The sequence below is a fragment of the Saimiri boliviensis genome, chromosome 6 (genome assembly GCF_048565385.1).
Source record: "Saimiri boliviensis isolate mSaiBol1 chromosome 6, mSaiBol1.pri, whole genome shotgun sequence".
NCBI lineage: Eukaryota > Metazoa > Chordata > Mammalia > Primates > Cebidae > Saimiri > Saimiri boliviensis.
Genome location: NC_133454.1, coordinates 86876640 through 86897635, shown reverse-complemented (window position 1 = coordinate 86897635; position 20996 = coordinate 86876640).

Below are 20996 nucleotides of genomic sequence, written 5' to 3'. Positions count from 1 at the left end.
GATTCAGGGTCACCTGCTGAAAATGAGTGTGAAGGAAGAATGGGAGGTTTGAGGAGCAAGGAAAGGTATGGAATGGTCATTATGGGTGTGGGAGACAGAAAGTGGAAAGTTGCTGGGCAATACTTAGGGTGTCTGAGATTGATGACCGTGAATTTCAAGATGTGAGTTGATTGATTTTTCTCCTGCAATGTAGAGCTGCCCAGGCATGGACAAGAAGAAGGTATATGTTGGGTTCATCCAAGGTTGGGTTTCTGTTGGGTGAGAGCAGCAGAGGGAAAGAAAGGCAAGGAAGTTGATATTTGTATGGAAGTGATTCTACTGATGAACCAGAGAAATTAAGCTGGTTAATGGGGTATGGGGTGGGGAAATGATGGGATCAAGTGGATTCAGGAAACAGCCTTATTGGTACCCCTCAGAGGTTGTCAGAAAACAGAATTTCAGGCTTTCTTGTAGATCTACTAAATCAAACTTTGCGTTTATTTTATTTTTTGGAGATAGGGTCTCACTCCTGTTGTCCAGGCTGGAGTGCAGTGGTGCCGTCACAGCTCACTGCAGCCTCACCTTCCCAGGCTTAGGTGATTCTCCCACCTTAGCCTTCCAAGTAGCTGGGACTACAGATTCTGCCACCAAATCCAGCTAATTTTTTGTATTTTCAGTAGAGATGGGTTTTGCCATATAGCTCAAGCTGGTGTCAAACTCCTGAGCTCAAGAGATCCACATACCTAAGCCTCTCAAAATGCTGGGATTACAGGCCTGAGCCAACACACCTGGTTACATTTTAAAACGTTTTGTTTTGTATTTCAGAGACGGGGTCTCTCTTGCTCAGGCTGGAGTGCAGTGGTGCGATCATAGCTCACTGTAACCTTGACCTTCTGGACTCAAGTAAGTGATCATCCTGCCTCAGCCTCCCAAGTTGCTGGGACTACAGGTGTTCAACACTAGACCTCTGGCTAGAATTTGCACTTTAATAAGTTCCTGCAGTGATTTCTATGCACATTAAAGATTGAAAAGCCATGGATTAGAGGATTTGTTGAAGGTAAAGAATTTCTGCACTGAGAATACTGAAAATATGATACTGGGTGAATTATCTAGTCCAGAGGTTAGTAATTTTTTTTTCTGTAAGAAGCCAAAGGCCATACAGTTTCTGTCATGTCTATTCATCTCTGCCATTGTAGTATGAAAACAGCCTGAGACGATAGATAACGCATACACAAAACGGACAGATGTTGAAAGTGGATGTGATCCAATAAGACTTTCAACAAAAACAAGTAATGGCAAGTAATGGGTTGATTTGACCCAAGGGCCATTGTTTGTTAATCCCTGATCCTGACCTTAATTTAAAAACAAAACAAAACAAAAAAACAGTAAGACAGTAAGTCTTGGCTCCCGAGAAAAGTTTTCCCTGAGTTTTATGGATTCTGACTACTTACGATCTCTTGGGAGTAAGTATTCTGCCTCCCTCTTCCTTCTTACTTTTTTTTTTTTTTAGATAGAGTCTCACTCTGTTACCCAAGCTGGACTGCAGTGGTACAATTTTGGCTCACTGCAACCTCTGCCTCCCAGATTCTGATTCCTCTCTCAAAACACTTTCCTCGCCAGGCGCGGTGGCTCAAGCCTGTAATCCCAGCACTTTGGGAGGCTGAGGCGGGTGGATCACAAGGTCGAGAGATCGAGACCAACCTGATCAACATGGTGAAACCCCGTCTCTACTAAAAATACAAAAAATTAGCTGGGCATGGTGGCGCGTGCCTATAATCCCAGCTACTCAGGAGGCTGAGGCAGGAGAATTGCCTGAACCCAGGAGGCGGAGGTTGCGGTGAGCCGAGATCGCGCCATTGCACTCCAGCCTGGGTAACAAGGGCGAAACTCCGTCTCAAAAAAAAACAAAAAAAAAAAAAAAACCAAAAAAAAAAACACTTTCCTCTCTTAGCATCTGACACCACTCTATTCCAGTTTTCTTTCTACCTTTATAGATAATCCTTTTCGGGCTCCTTTGCCATCTTCTTCTCCATTACCCAACTTCTAAAAGATAGAATGTCCCAAGTGTTGGTTCTGGGACCTCTTCTCTGTCTATAGCCAGTTTTTTTTCACAGGGGCACTATTGGCATTTTATGTGGCGTATTTCTTCCTTGAGCAGGATTCCCCGTACATTGTACGAGGTTTTACATTCCTAGATTCTACCCACTAAGTGCAGTTGTGTCTCCTTTGTCCGTGCAGTCAATGTTTTAACCCAAATTGCCTCCAAACCATCTAGAGAAGTAACACTTCTCCAGGTAAAGAACGATCTCCTCTTTCATTTGGTGGTGCAAGCCAGTCCATAACTATATACGTACCATATACAATATATGCAAATTCTCAAATATCTCTGGCCCAAACATATCTTAGGAAATTTAGACTATCTCTATTTGCATTTTCATTGGATGGCCTATTGTGAAAGGTCAATAAATATTTGATGAATGAATGATCTAATTAACTAATCTGAGTCCCTCTTTTGTCTAACACTAAATTACTGATCTTTTCATGCCTGTTGGAGACAGAGATGTGCTGCTCAGATCCGCTCTCAAGAAAGGATCTGCTGCCCAGCCGTAGGAGTGTGGTTAGCTGAGGGTCTCTAGCAGTTACTGGCTTTAGGATCTACCCTAGCTCTAGAGCCAAAGTCACACTCTTCTTGGCATGTAGTTAAGTCATACTCTTCTTGGGCAGGTTTCCAGCCAATGAATGAGCAAGGTGGTAGTACATGGGTCTAGTCTAACACAGAACCCCTCCAACTGGCAATTTTTGCTCAGAAAACCCACCACAGAGCTGGCAGAGACTTTGTCAAGTTTATATCATTATCTGTGAACTCCTCCTGCACAATTCTGCTTCAGTCCCTTTTCCTGCACAGGTCTTATTCCCCTGATAAGCCTTTGGCACACCTAACTCTATCCTAGCATATGCTTCCCAGACAATCTGTTCTGCACTCTCTCTATCCTTCTCATCTCGATAATTGGTATGCATTCAGTTGCTTAAGCTAAAACCCCATAAGTCATCTCTGATTCTTTGTTTTCCTTCATACCACATATCTACTTGATCAGCATCAGCAGTTCTGTTGATTCCATCTCTAAGGTACATAATCTCTCTCTCTTTCTCTTTCTCTCTCTCTCCTGCTCACTCTGTTTAACAGCCCAGTCTCAGTTATCATCGTTTCTCAACGGAATACTTCAAATAGCCTCCAAATTACTGTCCTACTGTCATTTTGGCACCCTACGATCCATTCTTCACACAGCAATTGAAGCAATGCTTTAAAACATAGAACTACTCGCCAGGTGCGGTGGCTCACACCTGTAATCCCAGCACTTTGGGAGGCTGAGGTGGGTGGATCACAAGGTCAGGAGTTCGAGACTATCCTGACTAATATGGTGAAACTCTGTCTTTACTAAAAATGCAAAAATTAGCCAGGTGTAGTGGCACATGCCTATAGTCCTAGCTACTTGGGAGGCTGAGGCAGAAGAATCGCTTGAACCCAGGAGGTGGAGGTTGCAATGAGTCGAAATTTTGCCACCGCACTCCAGCCTGGGCAACAGAGTGAGGCTTCATCAAAAACAAAAAACAAAAACAAAACAAAACAACAATAACAAAAAAAAAAAAAAAAAAGCATAGCACTACTCTACTTGAAAATAATATGTTCTCACCTAAACCCCTTACCACGTCTGTCAATCCTCTGCATGATGTCTCCCCTATCTTTCTGTACAGCCTCATTCCTCACTCTTCTCCTTCTCTATCACTATACTTTAGCCATGTTGGTTTTTCTGATCTTTGAAACTCTTTGCACCTGTGGCCTTTGCCCAAGCTGTGCCCCTTTCAGCAGACCACCATTCCCCCAACAGTTTGTATAGCTGGATTCTTCTCATTCATTGGAAGTCAAACGCCTTTGCTTCAAAAAAACCACTCAAACCATTTAATCTAAAATAACTTTCCTCTCCTCCCTCCTATTACTCTAATTTTGTGTGTGTGTGTACTTTTTTCCTTAATTGCTTTTTGTCTGTGTCCTTCACTGGATCATAAAATTGATGGGAGCATAAACCATATTTGATTCGTTTATACTTGGAGCCTAGCACAGTGTCTGATGCATATAGTAGGCAATCCATACATATTAGTTAAATGCATGAAAGCCATCTAATTATCTTAGGTACTCATATTGTTGGTTTTTTTGTTTTTTTTTTTTCTCATAGTGTTTTGGCAAAGGTATTTAATTTTCTTTTTTTTTTTCTTTAGAAAGAGAATGGGGCCTGCCTGGCGCAGTGGCTTATGCCTTTATTCCCGCATTTTAGGAGGCCAAGGTGGGTGGATCACTTGAGGTCAGGAGTTTGAGACCAGCCTGGACAATATGGCAAAACCCCATCTCTACTAAAAACACCAAAATTAGTGGTGGTGGGCACTGGTAGTCCCAGCTACTTGGGAGGCGGAGGCAAGAGAATCGCTTGATTTTGCAGTGACCCCAGATTGTGCCACTGCTCTCCAGCCTGGGTAACAGTTAACAAAGACTCTGTCTCAAAAAAAAGAAGAAGAAGAAAAAGGTGGCCAGTTGTGGTGGCTCATACCTGTAATCCCAACACTTTGGGAGGCCAAGGCAGGTGGGTCACTTGATGTCAGGAGTTCAAGACCAGCCTGGCCAACATGGTGAAACCCCCATCTCTACTAAAAATACTAAAATTAGCCAGGCATGATGGTGTGTGCCTATAATCTCAGCTACTTGGTAGGTTGATGCAGGAGAATCACTTGAAGCCAGGAGGTGAAGGTTGCAGTGAGTGGAGATGGTGCCACTGCACTCCAGACTGGGCAACAGAGCGAGATTCTGTCTTTAAAAAAAATAAAAGATTTATAATATTCTAAGGACAATAATCCTACTCCCTTTTAACAATCTTACCAAACAAACAAATTTTAAAAATAGATAAATAAAAGGAATAATACATAGAAAAATAGTAGGAGGAATCCTCAAGCATATATTCCTTGGATTATAAACATGTAGTAAGAATAAATAAGTTATGGCCAGGAGTGGTGGCTCATGCCTATAATCCTAGCACTTTGAGAGGCCAAGGCTGGTGGTTCACCTGAGGTCAGGAATTCAAGACCAGCCTGCCCAAGACAGCAAAACCCCGTCTCTACAAAAATTATCTGGGCATGATGGCAGGTGCCTGTAACCCCAGCTACTTGTGAGCCTGAGGTGGGAGAATTACTTGAACCGAGGAGGTGGAGATTGCAGTGAGCAGAGATAGTGCCATTGCACTACGATCTGGGCAACAGAGACTCTGTCTCAAAAAAACAAACAAAAATAAATAAATAAGTTATAAGTTCAGTCATACTGCAGTGAGGAACATTATCAAATAAATATTGAATGCTACACTTACAATTTTTTTTCATCCAAGAAAAGGCTTTAGAGAGACTGCAATGATCAGCTCAGTTACATAAATCTTGTTTTGCTAACCTCTGAATTTTCATTCTATAAAGTTTAAAAAATAAAAAATAAACTCTCATCACTCCCTAGGAATAGATAGTATATATAGTGAGTAGGCTTTTCAGAGAACTACTATAATTCTTCACTATGATGAAAGTTGGGCTGAGCGCAGTAGCTCAGGCCTGCAATTCTAACACTTTGGGAGGCTGAGGCAGGAAGATTGCTGAAGCTTAAGAGTTTGAGGCTAGACTGGACAACAAAGTGAGGCCTCAGCTAATCAAAAAATTAGCTGGACATGGTGGTGCATGCCTATAGTCCCAGCTACCCAGGAGGCTGAAGTCAGAGGATCACTTGAGCCCAGGTTTAGGCTGCAGTGAGCTGTGAATTGTGCCACTGCATTCCAGCCCAGGGAACAGAGTCTCAAAAAAAAAAAAAAAAAAAAAAAAAATCTTGAAATACTTGGAAAACTGAGTTTACATTTTTTATTCACTCTAAAGCAATCTAAATCACATACAAACATCAACTTTTATGACTCTTTTTTTTTAAAGACTGAGTCTTACTATATTGCCCAAGTTGGAATACATGGCTATTCACAGATGCAATTATTGTCCACTATAGCCTCAAACTTCTAGGATAAAGGGATCCTCCTGCCTCAGCCTCCCAAGTAGCTAGGACTAAGGGCACACACTATCATATTAAGCTATGATTTTTTTTTAAAGCACTACTGATGCAGACATACTCTTATGACATCATGAACTTGACCAAACAACTTTATCCTTTTTGGTAATGCTGTAAAAATTGTATCTTCCCCCTCACTGCAGGCTTGCAATGAAAGGAGGAATGAGTTATTCTAAGGTGTTAGAGCAATTCATGATGTCATAAAGGGTGTAGCCAAGCAACCCTCAAGAGTGGAGGGGAAGACTGTTCTATAGTTTACGACATCACAAAGACAGGGCTCAGGACATTTCAAAAACTTGACATCTTAAAGGGATGGTCAAACTCTGAAATCACCAGTGGGAGGTGCACAACAGGAAGAGGATTGGGTCCATATTTGGGAAGTCAGTGATCAGTGATGTCATAAGGGAATGGAACAGTCATTCATTCCTTCAAGCACGATAACACAGAAAAGTACAAAAGCTTTAGGACAAAGATCACAAACTGCTGCCCCAGGGTGAGATCTGGCCCATAGACATGTTTTGTTGGCCTGCACACAAGATTTTGTGTGTTTCTTACCCAGTTACTTGACAAATTTGGAATTTCCTTAATAAAAATCAGGAGTTCTGGCTTCTTTTTAAAAATGCTGGAGTTCTGACAACTATTGGTCTGCATTCCTACGTGGCAACAGCTGGTTGGAGCACACTAACAGTTTCCTTTTTTTGGATGATGCAAGTACTCTTAGTTTACCACAGTTCTCAGTTACTTTTACTCATATTATCCACCTAGTACTTGTGGACTTTCAAGTTTGTGACACTGGTTTGGGGAATTCCACATAATGAAGAGGTGAGTAATGTTGGGAAATACGTTGTAGGAGGGCAAGGTAACCTGTGACGTAAGAAGCTGTGTAGACCGTGGGAAATTCATTGTGACAGGATAGAAGCAGTGGGATATAGCCGGGCGCGGTGGCTCAAGCCTGTAATCCCAGCACTTTGGGAGGCTGAGGCGGGTGGATCACAAGGTCAAGAGATCGAGACCATCCTGGTCAACATGGTGAAACCCCGTCTCTACTAAAAATACAAAAAATTAGCTGGGCATGGTGGTGCGTGCCTGTAATCCCAGCTACTCAGGAGGCTGAGGCAGGAGAATTGCCTGAACCCAGGAGGCGGAGGCTGCGGTGAGCCGAGATCGTGCCATTGCACTCCAGCCTGGGTAACAAGAGCGAAACTCCGTCTCAAAAAAAAAAAAAAAAAAAAAAAAAAAAAAAAAAAAAAAGAAGCAGTGGGATATTGATACACTGCTATTTTAACCCCAAAAATATTCTGATTCTACCACCCTTGACTTCTGAGAGTATTTTGCCCCCATGTTATTGAAAGCATTAAGAATATGCCACCCTAAATTATGTTGTTCCCTGGCAAATTGACTATTTTGAATGAAAGATTAAAAAAAAAAAACCAGGCCGGGCACGGTGGCTCAAGCCTGTAATCCCAGCACTTTGGGAGGCTGAGGCGGGTGGATCACGAGGTCGAGCGATCGAGACCATCCTGGTCAACATGGTGAAACCCCATCTCTACTAAAAATACAAAAAATTAGCTGGGCATGGTGGTGCGTGCCTGTAATCCCAGCTACTCAGGAGGCTGAGGCAGGAGAATTGCCTGAACCCAGGAGGCGGAGGTTGCGGTGAGCCGAGATCACGCCATTGCACTCCAGCCTGGGTAACAAGAGTGAAACTCCGTCTCAAAAAAAAACAAAAACAAAAACAAAAAAAAAACAAAAAAAAACAAACAAAAACAAAAACAAAAAAAACAGCAAATACAAGACAATCAATCTGACCTTCATTTTGTTTCTTAAAAGCAAGAGATGAAGTTCGTGTGTGAATGATGCCTTCCCTATAAAGCAACAGACATTCTTATTATCAAGGAGAGGAAGAAAATTCTGTACAAACAAACCTTTTATTGTTTTTTGTTTATTTATTTGTTTTTCCACAGTGAACAAACGTTATCCAGTTTAAACAAACCTTTTAAAATTAATCCTATCTTCCTAGTTCCTTCTCTACCCAGTGAGCTACCCTAGTCCAAGTTCTTTTGCCTGATCACATTTTCACAGTTACTACTCTTTGTCCAAAGTCCAATTCAGTATGTAAGTGATTGACTCTCACTACTTCTTTGTGTCTTCATTTCTTTATGAGGGCTCTGGTGCCATGTAAATTTCTACGCTTTTCTCCTGTTAATTTGTCTTATGTCAATGTGATTTCAGGCCCGGCCAGGACCCAAAGAGGACGGAGGTAGAGTTTTGCTGCCCCACAGTGTATTCAGGAGTTTTATAGTGCATGCATTAATCATGGAATTAAACTGAATCAGTAAAATTTGACTCATAAAATACTTCCCAGGAAAATTTACTGATATTGACACAACTCATATGTTTGTTATTAAACATTGTTGGTGTTGGCCGGGTGTGGTAAAGCATACCTGTAATCCCAACACTTTGAGAGGCCAGAGCAGGAAGATGACTTGTGGCCAGCAGTTCAAGACCAGCCTGGGCAACATAGTGAGACAGCATCTCTACAGAAAAATTAAATAAATAAAAAGAACAAAAAACCCACACAAATCCTTGGTGTCAGATATTGTTAGGTCAGGTTTAGAAGAAATCTTGTTACCCCCCATATGGTACAAACCATAATATCTTCAAAAGATCCATAACATAATCAACATTTGTCCTTGAAACACCCTGTTCTCTTTACTGCCTGCATGCCTTGACTCAAACTGCTCCTTTTCTTAGAAGGCCCTTCTCTTTCGCAACAGAAGTTGCCATATGAAAATGAAGTAGAATATGATGTCATGAGAAAAATCTATGCGAGTTTATCTGATGACACTAGTCTGGATGTGCTGACTACAACAGGAAGAGGAACTGAGCCCTACATTTGGTCACCGGGGTGGTACAAGCTTCTAGGAGATCCTCCCATGTTCAGATCATCCTCAGCACTTACCACAGTGCTTGGAACACAGTAGACTTACAGTAAATACATACTCGGTGAATAAATTAATGAGTGAGTGAATATGGGAATGAGCTAGCATATTCTGGGGTCTAAGCCATCCTAAATCAGGCTTTCCCTCCCCCACCCCAAGACAGTCTCCTCTCTCTCTCTGTCACCCAGTCTGGAGTGCAGTGGCCTGATCAAGGCACACTACAAACTTGACCTCCCAGGCTCAAGCGATCCTCCCACCTTTGCCTCTGGAATATCCAGGACTGCAGGCATGCACCACCATGCCTGCCTGATTTTATTTTTTGTACAGATGGAGGTCTCTCTGTATTGCCTGGGCTGGTCTTGAACTTCTGGGCTTGGTGATCCTCCTGCCTCCATCTCCCACAGCCTCTGGTTCTGAATTAGGTTAGTCTGGAGTGATTTAGTTCTGTTGCAAGCTGTTCTTTGTTGAGCTGATGTCTCAGCTGAGGTCAAGCATCGTTGTTACGTCAACACAGTAGTCACCTGCTTATATGAAGTTTTACTTTCCTGGGTTTCAGTTACCGGCAGTCAACTACAGTCCAAAAAGATTAAGTGGAAAATTCAAGAAGTAAACAATTCGTAACTTTTAAATTGCATGCCGTTCTGAGTAGTGTGATGAAATCTCAGCTATCCTGCTCTGTCCCACTCCAGATGTGAATCATCCCTCTGTTCAGTATATCCATGCTGTATGCACTACCCATTCATTAGTCACTTAACAGTCATCTCAGTTATCAAACTGACTGTCACAGTATCACAGTGCTTGTATTCAATGTCTTATTTTTCTTAATAATGACCCCAAAGCCCAAGAGTAGTGATGCCGACATATTGCTATAATTGTTCTTTTTCTTTTCTTTCTTTTTTTGAGACAGAGTTTCACTCCTGTTGCCCAGGCTGGAGTGCAGAGGCCTGATCTCGGCTCATTGCAACCTTTGCCTCCTGGATTCAAACGATTCTCCTGAACATACACAATGATGGTCCCATGATTTTAAAACGGAGCTGAAAAATTCCTATTGCCTAGTGTTTACCGTACTATACATTTGAGAGAGGGAGAGAGAGAGAGAGAGAGAGAGAAAGAGAGAGAGAGAGTAAGAGTATGTGAGAGACAGGGTCTCACTTTGACACCTAGGCTGTAGTGCAATGGTACAGTCACAGCTCACTACAGCCTTAACTTTCCGGATTCAAGCTATCCTCCCACCTCAGCCTCCTAAGTAGCTAGGACCACATGCTAATTTTTGTATATAGTTTTTCTTTTTTGACACAGAGTCTCGCTTTGTTGCCCAGGCTGGAGGGCAGTGGGTCAATTTCGGCTCACTGTAACTTCTACCTCCTGAGTTTAAATGATTCTCCTGCCTCAGCCTCCAGAGTAGCTGGGACTACAGGCATGCACCACCATACCGACTAATTTTTGCTTTTTGTTTTCCAAGACGGAGTCTCTTTCGGTCAGTCACCCAGGCTGGAGCGCGGTGGCACAGTCTCAGCTCACTGCAACCTCCATCTTCCAAGTTCAAGTGATTCTCCTGTCTCAACCTCCTGAGTAACCGGGACTACAGGTGTGCACCACCATGCCTGACTAATTTATGTATTTTTAGTATAGACAGGGTTTCATTATGTTGGTCAGGCTGGTCTCGAACTCCTGACCTTGTTATCCACCCACCTCAGCCTCCCAAAGTGCTGAGATTACAAGTATGAGCCAACAGGCCTGGCCTTAATTTCTATATTTTTAAGTAGAAACAAGGTTTCACCATGTTGGCCAGGCTGGACTTGAACTCCTGACCTCAGGTGATCTGCTTGCCTCTGCCTCCCAAAGTGCTGGGATTACAGGCGTGAGCCAAGGCACTTGGCCTGAATTATACTTTTCATCATTACTTTAGAGTGTACTAAGGTTAGTGCAAAAGTGACTGCAGTTTTTGCAATTAAAATAATGGGAAAAAATTTGGGTGCAGTGGCTCATGCCTATAATCCTAGCACATTGGGAGGCTGAGGTAGGTGGATCACCTGAGGTCAGGAGTTCAAGACCAGCCTAACTGACACAGTTAAACCCTGTCTCTACTAAAAATGCAAAATTAGCTAGGTGTGGTGGCACAAGCCTGTAATCCTAGCCACATGGGAGGCTAAGGCAGGAGAATGGCTTGAACCCTGGGAGGCAGAGGTTGCAGTGAGCCAGGATTGTACCTTTGCACTCCAGCCTGGGCAACAAGAACAACATTCTGTCTAAAAATAAGGGTAATGGCAAAGCCAGCAATCACTTTTGCACCAACCTAATTCTTCTACTTATAAAATAAAAAAGTAAAACAGTATCAGGCAGGTCCTTCAGAAGATATTCTATAAGAGACAGTGTTATCATAAAAGATGATGCTCCGCGCATGTTATTGCCCCTGAAAACCTTTCAGTGTGACAAGATGTAGAGTGATATTGATTATTGACCCTGTGTAGGCATAAGCTAATGTGTGTATGTCTTCATTTTTAATGAAACAGTTTACAAAATGGAAAAAAAAATAATAGAAAAAAAGATCATAGAATAAGAATATACTGGGCCAAGTGAGGTGGCTCACACCTGTAATCCCAACACTTTGGGAGGCCATGGCGGGCGGATCACCTGAGGTCAGGAGTTCAAGACCAGCCTGACCAACATGGAGAAACTCCATCTCTACTAAAAAAATAAAATACAAAATTAGCTGGGCGTGGTGGTGCATTCCTATATTCCCAGCTACTCAGGAGGCTAAGGCAGAAGAATTGCTCGAACCCAGGAGGCGGAGGTTGCAGCAAGCTGAAATCACACCATTGCACTCCAGCCTGGGCAACAAGAGTGAAACTCCATCTCAGAAAAAAAAAAAAAGGAATATAAATAAAATACTTTTGTATAGATGTACAACGTGTTTGTGTTTTAAGCTAAGTGTTATTACAAAAAAGTCAAAAAGTTTTTTTAAAAATGTTAAAGTTGGCCTGGTGTGATGGCTTATGTCTGTAATTTCAGCACTTTGGGAGGACGAGGCAGAAGGATCACCTGAGGTCACAAGTTTGAAACCAGCCTGGCCAACATGGTGAAACCCCATCTCTGCTAAAATACAAAAATTAGCTGGGAGTGGTGGTGGACGCCTGTAATCCCAGCTACTCCGAAGGCTGAGGCACGAGAATTGTTTGAACCTGGGAGGCAGGGGTAGCAGTGAGCGGAGACCACACCCTTGCACTCTAGCCTGGGTGACAGAGTAAGACTGTCTCAAAAATATAAATAAATAAATAAAATTTAAGTTTATAAAGTAAAAAAAGGTACACTTAGCTAGAGTTAATTTTTTACTGAAGACAAATATTTTTATATATTTAGTGTAATCTAAGTTTACAGTGTTTATAAAGTCTACAGTAGTTTACGGTAATGTCCTATGCCTTCACATTCACTCACCACTCACTCAGAGCAACTTCTAGTCCTGCAAGCTCCACTCTTGGTAAGTACCCTATGCAGGTATATCATTTTTTATCCCTGATATTTTTACTGTGCCTTTTCTATGCTTACATACACAAATACTTATCATTATATTATAGTTGTTTATAGTATACAGTAACATTCTGTACAAGTATGCAAGCTAAGAGCAATAGGCTATACCACATAGGCTAGGTGTATAGTAGGCTAATCATGCAGGTTTGTACACTCTATGATAAGTAACTCTAGGTAAGTACACTCTATGATGTTCATACAATGATGTACAACAAATTTTTCAGAATATATCCCTGTCATTAAGTGACACATTGAAACCATCTTTGCAAAATAATGACAGCCAGTGAAAGAGATCTAACTTTCGAACTCCATCTTGCTTCTAACCTCCAAGCCATCCTTGTTCATTCCTGGGCATAGGCTCAACTAACTTTGGGAGAAACTTAGTTTGTAGTTTATAGTTTAAACGAAGATGATAACAGGCTTTCCCAAAGCAGATCTCCTTCTTGCCTGGGGACTAGATTGCCTTTGTAAGACTAATATTTTCCACAAGATTAGAAGTTGTGGTTTAGAAGTCATGCAGTTCGAGGCTACAAGGTTCTGACCCTCCCTAAACTGCTCCTAAGATCAGTGCTTGAGATATTTTGCAGACCCTTGATGGATAAACTGGCACCAGCCAGATAAATAAACTGGCTCATTTGATATTGTGGCCCCTACCCAGGAACTGACTTAACACAAGAAGACAGCTCTGACTCCCTGACCAGTCAGTAGTCCTGGCTCACTGGCTTCCTCCAACCCACCAAATTATCCTTAACTCTGCCCTCTGGCCGGGGTTGGTGGCTCAAACCTGTAATCCCAGCACTTTGGGAGGCCAAGGTGGGCAGATTGCCTGAGGTCAGGAGTTTGAGACCAGTCTGGCTAACATGGTGAAACCCCATCTCTACTAAAAATACAAAAAAATTAGCCGGGTGTGGTGGCATGCACCTGTAATCCCAGCTACTTGGGAGGCTGAGGCAGGGGAATTGCTTAAACCAAGTGAGCCAAGATCATGCCACTGCACTTCAGTCTGGGCAACAGAGAAAGACTCCTTCTCAAAAAAAATATGCTGGACACAGTGGCTCACGCCTGTAATCCCAACACTTTGGGAGGCCAAGGTAGGTGGATCACGAGGTCAGGAGTTCAAGACCAGCCTGGCCAAGATGGTGAAACCCCATCTCTACTACAAATACAAAAATTTAGCCAGGCATGGTGGCACATGCCTGTAATCCCAGCTACTCCAGAGGCTGAGGTGGAGAATTGCTTAAACTCAGGAGGCGGAGGTTGCAGTGAGCTGAGATCGTGCCACTGCACTCCAGCCTGGGTGACAGAGGAAGACTCTGTCTCCAAACAAACAAACAAACAAAAAAACTTTGCTCTCCGAATGCTCAGGGAGACTGAATGAGTAATAATAAAACTCTGGTCTCCTGGACAGCCAGCTCCGCATGAATTCCTCTTTCTCTATTAAAGTGTCCCTGTCTTGATGAATTGGCTCTGTCTAGGCAGTGGGCAAGGCGAACCCTTTGGGTGGTTACAACTTGACTACATAGGGTTTAGTACTAGCCAAGGTTTCAGCCATCCACTGCAGGTTTTGGAATTCTTCTACCACAGATAACTAGGGACTACCCTAGTTATTTTATCCCTGGAATTAGAAACCCAAAAGAGTTCTATAGTGACTCCAACATACCTACACATCAGAACAAAGTCTTTATGACTGCCTTGAAGATTTTCTTTTCTTTTTTTTGAAACTGAGTCTCACTTACTCTGTTGCCCATGCTGGAGTGCAGTGGCACAATCTTGGCTCACTGCAACCTCTGCCTCCCAGGTTCAAGTGATTCTCATGCCTCAGCCTTCCAAGTAGCTGAGACTCCAGGCAAGCACCACCATGCCCCGCTGACTTTTTAGTACAGACAGGGTTTCACCATATTGTCCAGGATGATTTACTCCTGACCTCGTGATCTGCCTACTTCGGCCTCCCTAAATGCTGGGATTACAGGAGTGAGCCACCATGCCCCGCTGAGAGCCTTGAAAGTTATCTAATAGCTGCCACCTCCCTTCCCAATCTCACAAGCTCCATTTTTTTTCTTATTGTCCCCAGCACCTTCCATTGCAGTCAAATCTAGTGCTTATATGGCATGTTTGCTCAGTCTTCCTTCTCTTTCCCTAAACTTACATTTTTGTCTAAGATCCTCTCACTTTTCTCATCCTTCTCTCAAAGTATATTCTTCACATTTGTCAAGGCTGAATTCAGAATCAGTCCACTGCAGGAAGTCTTCCTTGATTGACCTATCTCAAAGCTTTACCCCCCTGTATAGGAAGATAATCTTGGTAATTTCTCACTTAAACCCAGCCCTTGTGCAATCCTTATCCTTCTTGGCCTCTTGGCAGCATTTGATGTTATTGGACAGCCTCTCCTCAGTACTCTCTACTCTCTTGTCTTCCCTCATAGGGTTTTCTTACAATTTTTTTGCTTTTTTTTTTTTTTTTTTTTTTTTGAGAGACAGAGTTTCGCTATATGTTGGCCAAGCTGGCCTTGAACTCCTGACCTCAGGTGATATGCCTGCCTCGGCCTTCCAAAGTGCTGGGATTACAGGTCTGAGCCACAGTGCTCGGCCATTTTTCTTTTTTTTAAGATAGTCTCACTGTATCGCCCAGGCTGGAGTGCAGTGGCGTGATCTCACTCACTGCAACCTCCACCTCCAGGTTCAAGCGATTCTCATGCCTCAGCCTCCCAAGTAGCCTGGATTACAGGTGCCCATCACCAAGCCCAGCTAATTTTTATATATTTAGTATAGACGGGGTTTCACCATGTTGATCAGGCTGGTCTCAAACTCCTGACCTTAAGTGATCCACCTGTCCCGGCCTCCCAAAGTGCTGAGATTACAGGCATGATGCACAGTGCCCAGTCCAGGTTGTCTCAACTTCTTCGTTCCTTCCTGACCTTTCCTCCTGTCTCCTCTTCCACCTCCTATTACCTAAACATAGGGAATCTTCAGTGATCTCCTTGGTTGAGCAGACTTATTTCTCAGCAATGCCTTGTATGTTCCTTACCCACCCCGCTTCACTTTGCAGAATACTAACCATTTTAAGATCACAGCCTTACCTCCCCTTTGGTATTTGTGCTATTTCTAGTGTTTGCCACACTCATCTCACAAGGAAATAGGCAAGCTAAGAGCACACATGACTTCTAAAGGGTCCCTGAGGGCAACAGGTATTGAGGTCTGCCCTGGAAGATGCCTAGTAAGCCCTGGTGGCCAAAGCCTCATCATGGAGTGCATTAGCCAGTGGGGAGTATATAGCCTTCAAAGGACCACTTGGAGGCTGCCATAGCTTCCTAGAAGTCCAATGACTCAGATCTCCAAAGACTCAGCAGTCACTCAGACAGAAAGAATGGGCTGAAGCAACTCCTGGCACTCAGACTTGAAAGCGATTCCAGGAGTCAGGTAAGTTGGAAGGCAGCATGATTATGTCAGCCCAGAAAACTTAGTTCCTTAAAATTATGAAAGTTCTATGGGATCTGACTTTGCCTTTTCCTTGTGTTAGTAACAGTATCCATAGGTTTGGGTTAATAGTTAATATGAGATACTACGATCAAGAAAGGCAGCAGCTGGAGTATAGACCTAGGCCCTCAGAACATTCTTTTATCTTGGAAGGAAGGACAAGGCCCCATCTGTGAGCCCGGGTAAGCCTCCATTTGCAAGACTGAGTAGACCTTGTTGTTCCTGCCAAGAACTGGGAAAATTCTGAACTGGAAAGACACCGAGCTGTTGCTTTCTATGAGAGCAGATGCTTACTTGACATCAAAGGCATGATCCCCAGAAGGGTTAGATAAATATGTGTGTTGAGGGTTTCAAAAAGATATTAATTCTTACTATGTGTCAGGCCCTATGCTAGTCACTTCATGTATGTGTGAGAAAAGTAAGTTAGGAGCAACTAATTTTTTTCATGCTCCCAGGGATGAGCACACCCATATACTCTACAACCAGTAAAAATATAAGATAGCTCTGATATGTAATAATCTTCAATATAGGCCAGGCACAGTGGCTCACTCCTGTACTCCCAGCACTTTGGGAGGCCAAGGTGGGCAAATCACCTGAGGTTGGGAGCTCAAGATCAGCCTGCCCAACATGGAGAAACCCCGTCTCCAGTAAAAATACAAAAAAATAGCTGGGTGTGGTGGCGCATGCCTGTACTCCCAGCTACTCGGGAGGCTAGGGCAGGAGAATCACTTGAGTCTGGGAAGAGGAGGTTGCAGTGTGCTGAGATCACACCATTGCACTCCAGCCTGGGCAACAAGAGTGAAACTACATATCAGGAAAAAAAAACTAAATAAAAAACTATAAATAAGGCCGGGCATGGTGGCTCATGCCTGTAATCCCAGTACTTTGGGAGGCAGAGGCAGACAGATCACTTGAGGTCAGGAGTTCAAGACCAGCTTGGCCAACATGGTGAAACCTCGTCTCTACTAAAAATACAAAGATTAGCCAGGTGTGGTGGCCAGAAACTATAGTCCCAGCTACTCAGGAGGCTGAGGCAGGAGAATCGCTTGAACTCAGCAGGCAGAGGTTGCAGTGAGCTAAGATGGCACCACTTCACTCCAGCCTGGGTGACACAGTGAGATTCATCTCCAAAAAACAAAAAAGAACCACAAGCAGCTTGGCACAGTGACTCATGCCTTTAGTCCCAGTCTGCCTGGGTGATAACTACAAAAATTATTAATGTATTAATATTCAAACCTTTACATTAATACATTATATGTTCAAACCTTTTACATGAATACATTAACTCTCAAACCCTCTATTAAGAGTTCAGTTTTTCCAGGTTGGTTCCTAGACTTTTTATTTATTTATTTATTTGATATAAAGTCTTGCTCTGTTGCCCAGGCTGGAGGACAGTGGCACGATCTTGGCTCACTGCAACCTCTGCCTCCTGGGTTCAAGTGATTCTTGTGCCTCAGCCTCCCAAGTAGCTGGGACTACAGTGGCAAGCCACTATGCCTGGTTAATTTTTGTATTTTTAGTAGAGACGGGGTTTCGCCACATTGGCCAGGATGGTCTCAAACTCCTGACCTCAGGAGACCCGCCCACCTCAGCCTCCCAAAGTGCTGGGATTACAGGCATGAGCCACCATGCCCAGCGGGTTCCTAGACTTTCACATTGCAGAATCAAGGCAAAGAGTAAAGAGATTCAGATGGAGAATGAGGAATCTGTTTCTCCAAGTCTGAAATTTTCTTGCTGGAGAGAATGTTGAACAGAGACTGAAACAAAGACTGGGGCAGAAGGGTCTTCAGCTATGTGAAATAGTTGAGTTGAAAGTTGAGAGTGAAGGGAGAATTGAGTGACAGCTGCTTTAAGGGTGAAGAGTACTGAGTGAAGGAGAGATAAGAAGGAAACTTAGATTTTTTTTTCTGTATCATTTTCACTTCTAATTACATTTTGATTGATGGATTTGTTTCTTCTTCTTCTTCTCCTTCTTCTCCTCCTTCTCCTCCTTCTCCTCCTCCTCCTCCTCCTCCTCCTCCTCCTCCTCCTCCTCCTCCTCCTCCTCCTCCTCCTCCTTTCTTCTTCTTCTTCTTCTTCTTCTTCTCCTCCTCCTTTTTGTTGAGACAGAGTTTTGCTCTTGTTGCCCAGGCTGAAATGCCAATGACATGATCTTGGCTCACTGCAACCTTGGTCTCCCGGGTTCAAGCAATTCCCCTTCCTCAGCCTCCCGAGTAGCTGGGACTACAGGCAGGTGGCACCACACCCAGCTAATTTTGTAATTTTAGTAGAGACGAGATTTCTCCATGTTGCTCTCAAACTCCTGACCTCAAGTGATCCACCTGTCCCGGCCTCCCAAAGTGCTGGGATTACAGGCATGAGCCACAGCACCCGGCTGGATTCACTTCTTATAATGCAACACAGAGGCCAGGCTAACTACCAACTGGTCCACAGAGGCTTTTGTTGGGTAGCTTGCTGAAGTCAAGATACTTCGAATGCCTGATAATAGTGAACATTCTTTAGATGGTTTTTATTAATTAATTGAAATTGCGCCTACTTAAACTCCCTCACTTTATGGTAGCATGTTCCTGTACCTTCTCTGTGCATCAATTTCCTCCTCTGTAAAATGAGAGCAAGAAAAGTACCCATATTATTGCTCAGACTGTTGTGAGAATTATCCCGTAGGACAGAGGTAAAACGTGGCACCTGGAACAGGGTCATCTCCCAACAAAGGTCTGCAATTATCATCTCCTTAAGCACCTTCATTTTACAGATGGGACATTTGAAGCAAAGAGAGGTTAGGCATCCTGCTCAAGGGTCAGAGCCAGGACTTAAAGCCAGGCTTCTGCCTCCAACCCACCATCTTAACTATTCTCTCTGTGCTGCCTAAACCTGTTCTGGCACCAAGGCCTCTGCAGCTACCACTGCCTCCAGAGAGGACTTTCTGGGCTCACTGCAATCTCTGCCTCCCGGGTTCAAGCGATAAATAAAAGGGCCCTCCTTTTGTCATTAGCTTCGGATTTAAACTGTTTAGTACACCAGAATGGCTAAGCCTGGCATGTGCTTGGAAAATAAGTGTCTGCTATTTTCAGCTTGTAGAGTGGGAAGTGACTCCGCCTCTCTCAAGTCTCACCAAGATTCTCCTAATCTAAGAAGTGAACTTAGAAGCTGGGCAGCCAACGGCCGGGTGCAGTGGCTCACACCTGTAATCTCAACATTTGGGAGACCCCGGTGGGGGGGGATCACCTGAGGTCAAGAGTTCGAGACCAGCCTGGCCAACATGGTGAAACCCCCATCTCTACTGAAAAAAAAAATTAGCTGAATGTGGTGGCCCGCACATGCAGTCCCAGCTTCTCAGGAAGATGAGGCAGGAGAATCACTTGAACCTGGGAGGTGCAGGTTGCCGTGAGCTGAGATTGCACTACTGCACTCCAGCCTGGGTGACAGAGATGAAGAGACTCCTGTCTCAGAAAAAAAAAAAGAAAAAGAAAGAAAAAAAAAAAGCTGAGCAGCCAAAGGGAGAAATGCCCCCTCTTATCACTTCCTTTGTAGTCCCTTCTCAAGGAGAAAGTGAAGCTTGGTGGTTAGGAGCATAGACTCAGGAGCAAACTGCCTGGGCTCTCTATTCCTTACTAGCCATATGTCCTCAGGCAAGTTACTTATCTCTGTGTGCCTCAGTTTCCTCTTTTGTAAAATTTAGATAATAGGTTACTTATCATAGAGTTCTTAAAAGGATTAAATGACTTAATATTTATTTGCAAGTACTTATAACAGTGCCTGGCACTACTAAGCATTATGTAAATATTACATAAATATAGAAATCATGGGAATTTTAAAATGAGTCATTTTGTCATGCAGTTTGTCCCTTTTCAAGTAACATGTTTAGATATACTAATGTTAAATATATAATAACTTTAAAACTTTCTGAAAGGAAGAAGGGTGGGGAGGGATATGATATATTTAGAAAACACAGATGGTTTTTTTTTTTTCTCTACCATTTCCTTTCACATCCCCAAGTTTTAGGGAACTATGGTTGAGGATACCTGACATTTCTAGTCATGTGCCTATGCACAGGACTGATTTATGTCTGGACTATTGCAAGATCTTTTTCCAGGCCTGCCTTGTCCTCTGGAGATGTTCCTCCTTAATGCTTGAGCTAACTCCTTTGCCTCAGTCCTGCTCCCAGGCCCTGCACTCACGAGATGATCTCCAAGGTGCAAAATATCTGCCTTGGGAACTACACAGATGGGCCAGGCATGGTCTCTGCTCACAGGTCACTCATATTCCAGGAGGATCAGTACTGTTTGTTCTTGAAAACAAGCATTTTTGTTGTGTATGAGAACTTGACCTGCTTTCATGTGGTTCGCTAGAATAATTACATCCACTCTTCTGACCACAATCAGTTACTTATGACTTATATTAAACCACCCAGAGAAATAACCATTTCCTTAGAAGAAGTTATGCCCTGACCAGCCTGGCCAACATGGTGAAACTCTGTCTCTAACTAAAAGTACAAAAATTAGTTGGGTGTGGTGGTGCGTGTCTGTAATCCCAGGTCCTAGGGAGGCTGAGGCAGGAGAGTCATTTGAACCCAGGAGGCAGAGGTTACAGTGAGCTAAGATTATGCCACTGCACTCCAGCTTGGGTGACAGAGTGAGACCCTGTCTCAAAGAAAAAAAAAAAGAAGAAGAAGAAGAAGAAGTTATGTAAGCTCAATGTTTTATGTGGTTTATTTGGCTACGGTTTCATATATATATATATATATATATATATATATATATATATATATATCAGGAAAGCTCATCTCTGGAAAGAATTTCAAAACCTCATGACATTATGGAAAGTGTCCCTGTCCTGGAAGTCAGACATCTTGAAGTTTAATCTTAGCTCTGCTTCTGTGTAACCAGGGGTGAATTGCTTCACCTCTTGGGTCCCCTCTTACTTTTGGATGCTCTTTTTTTT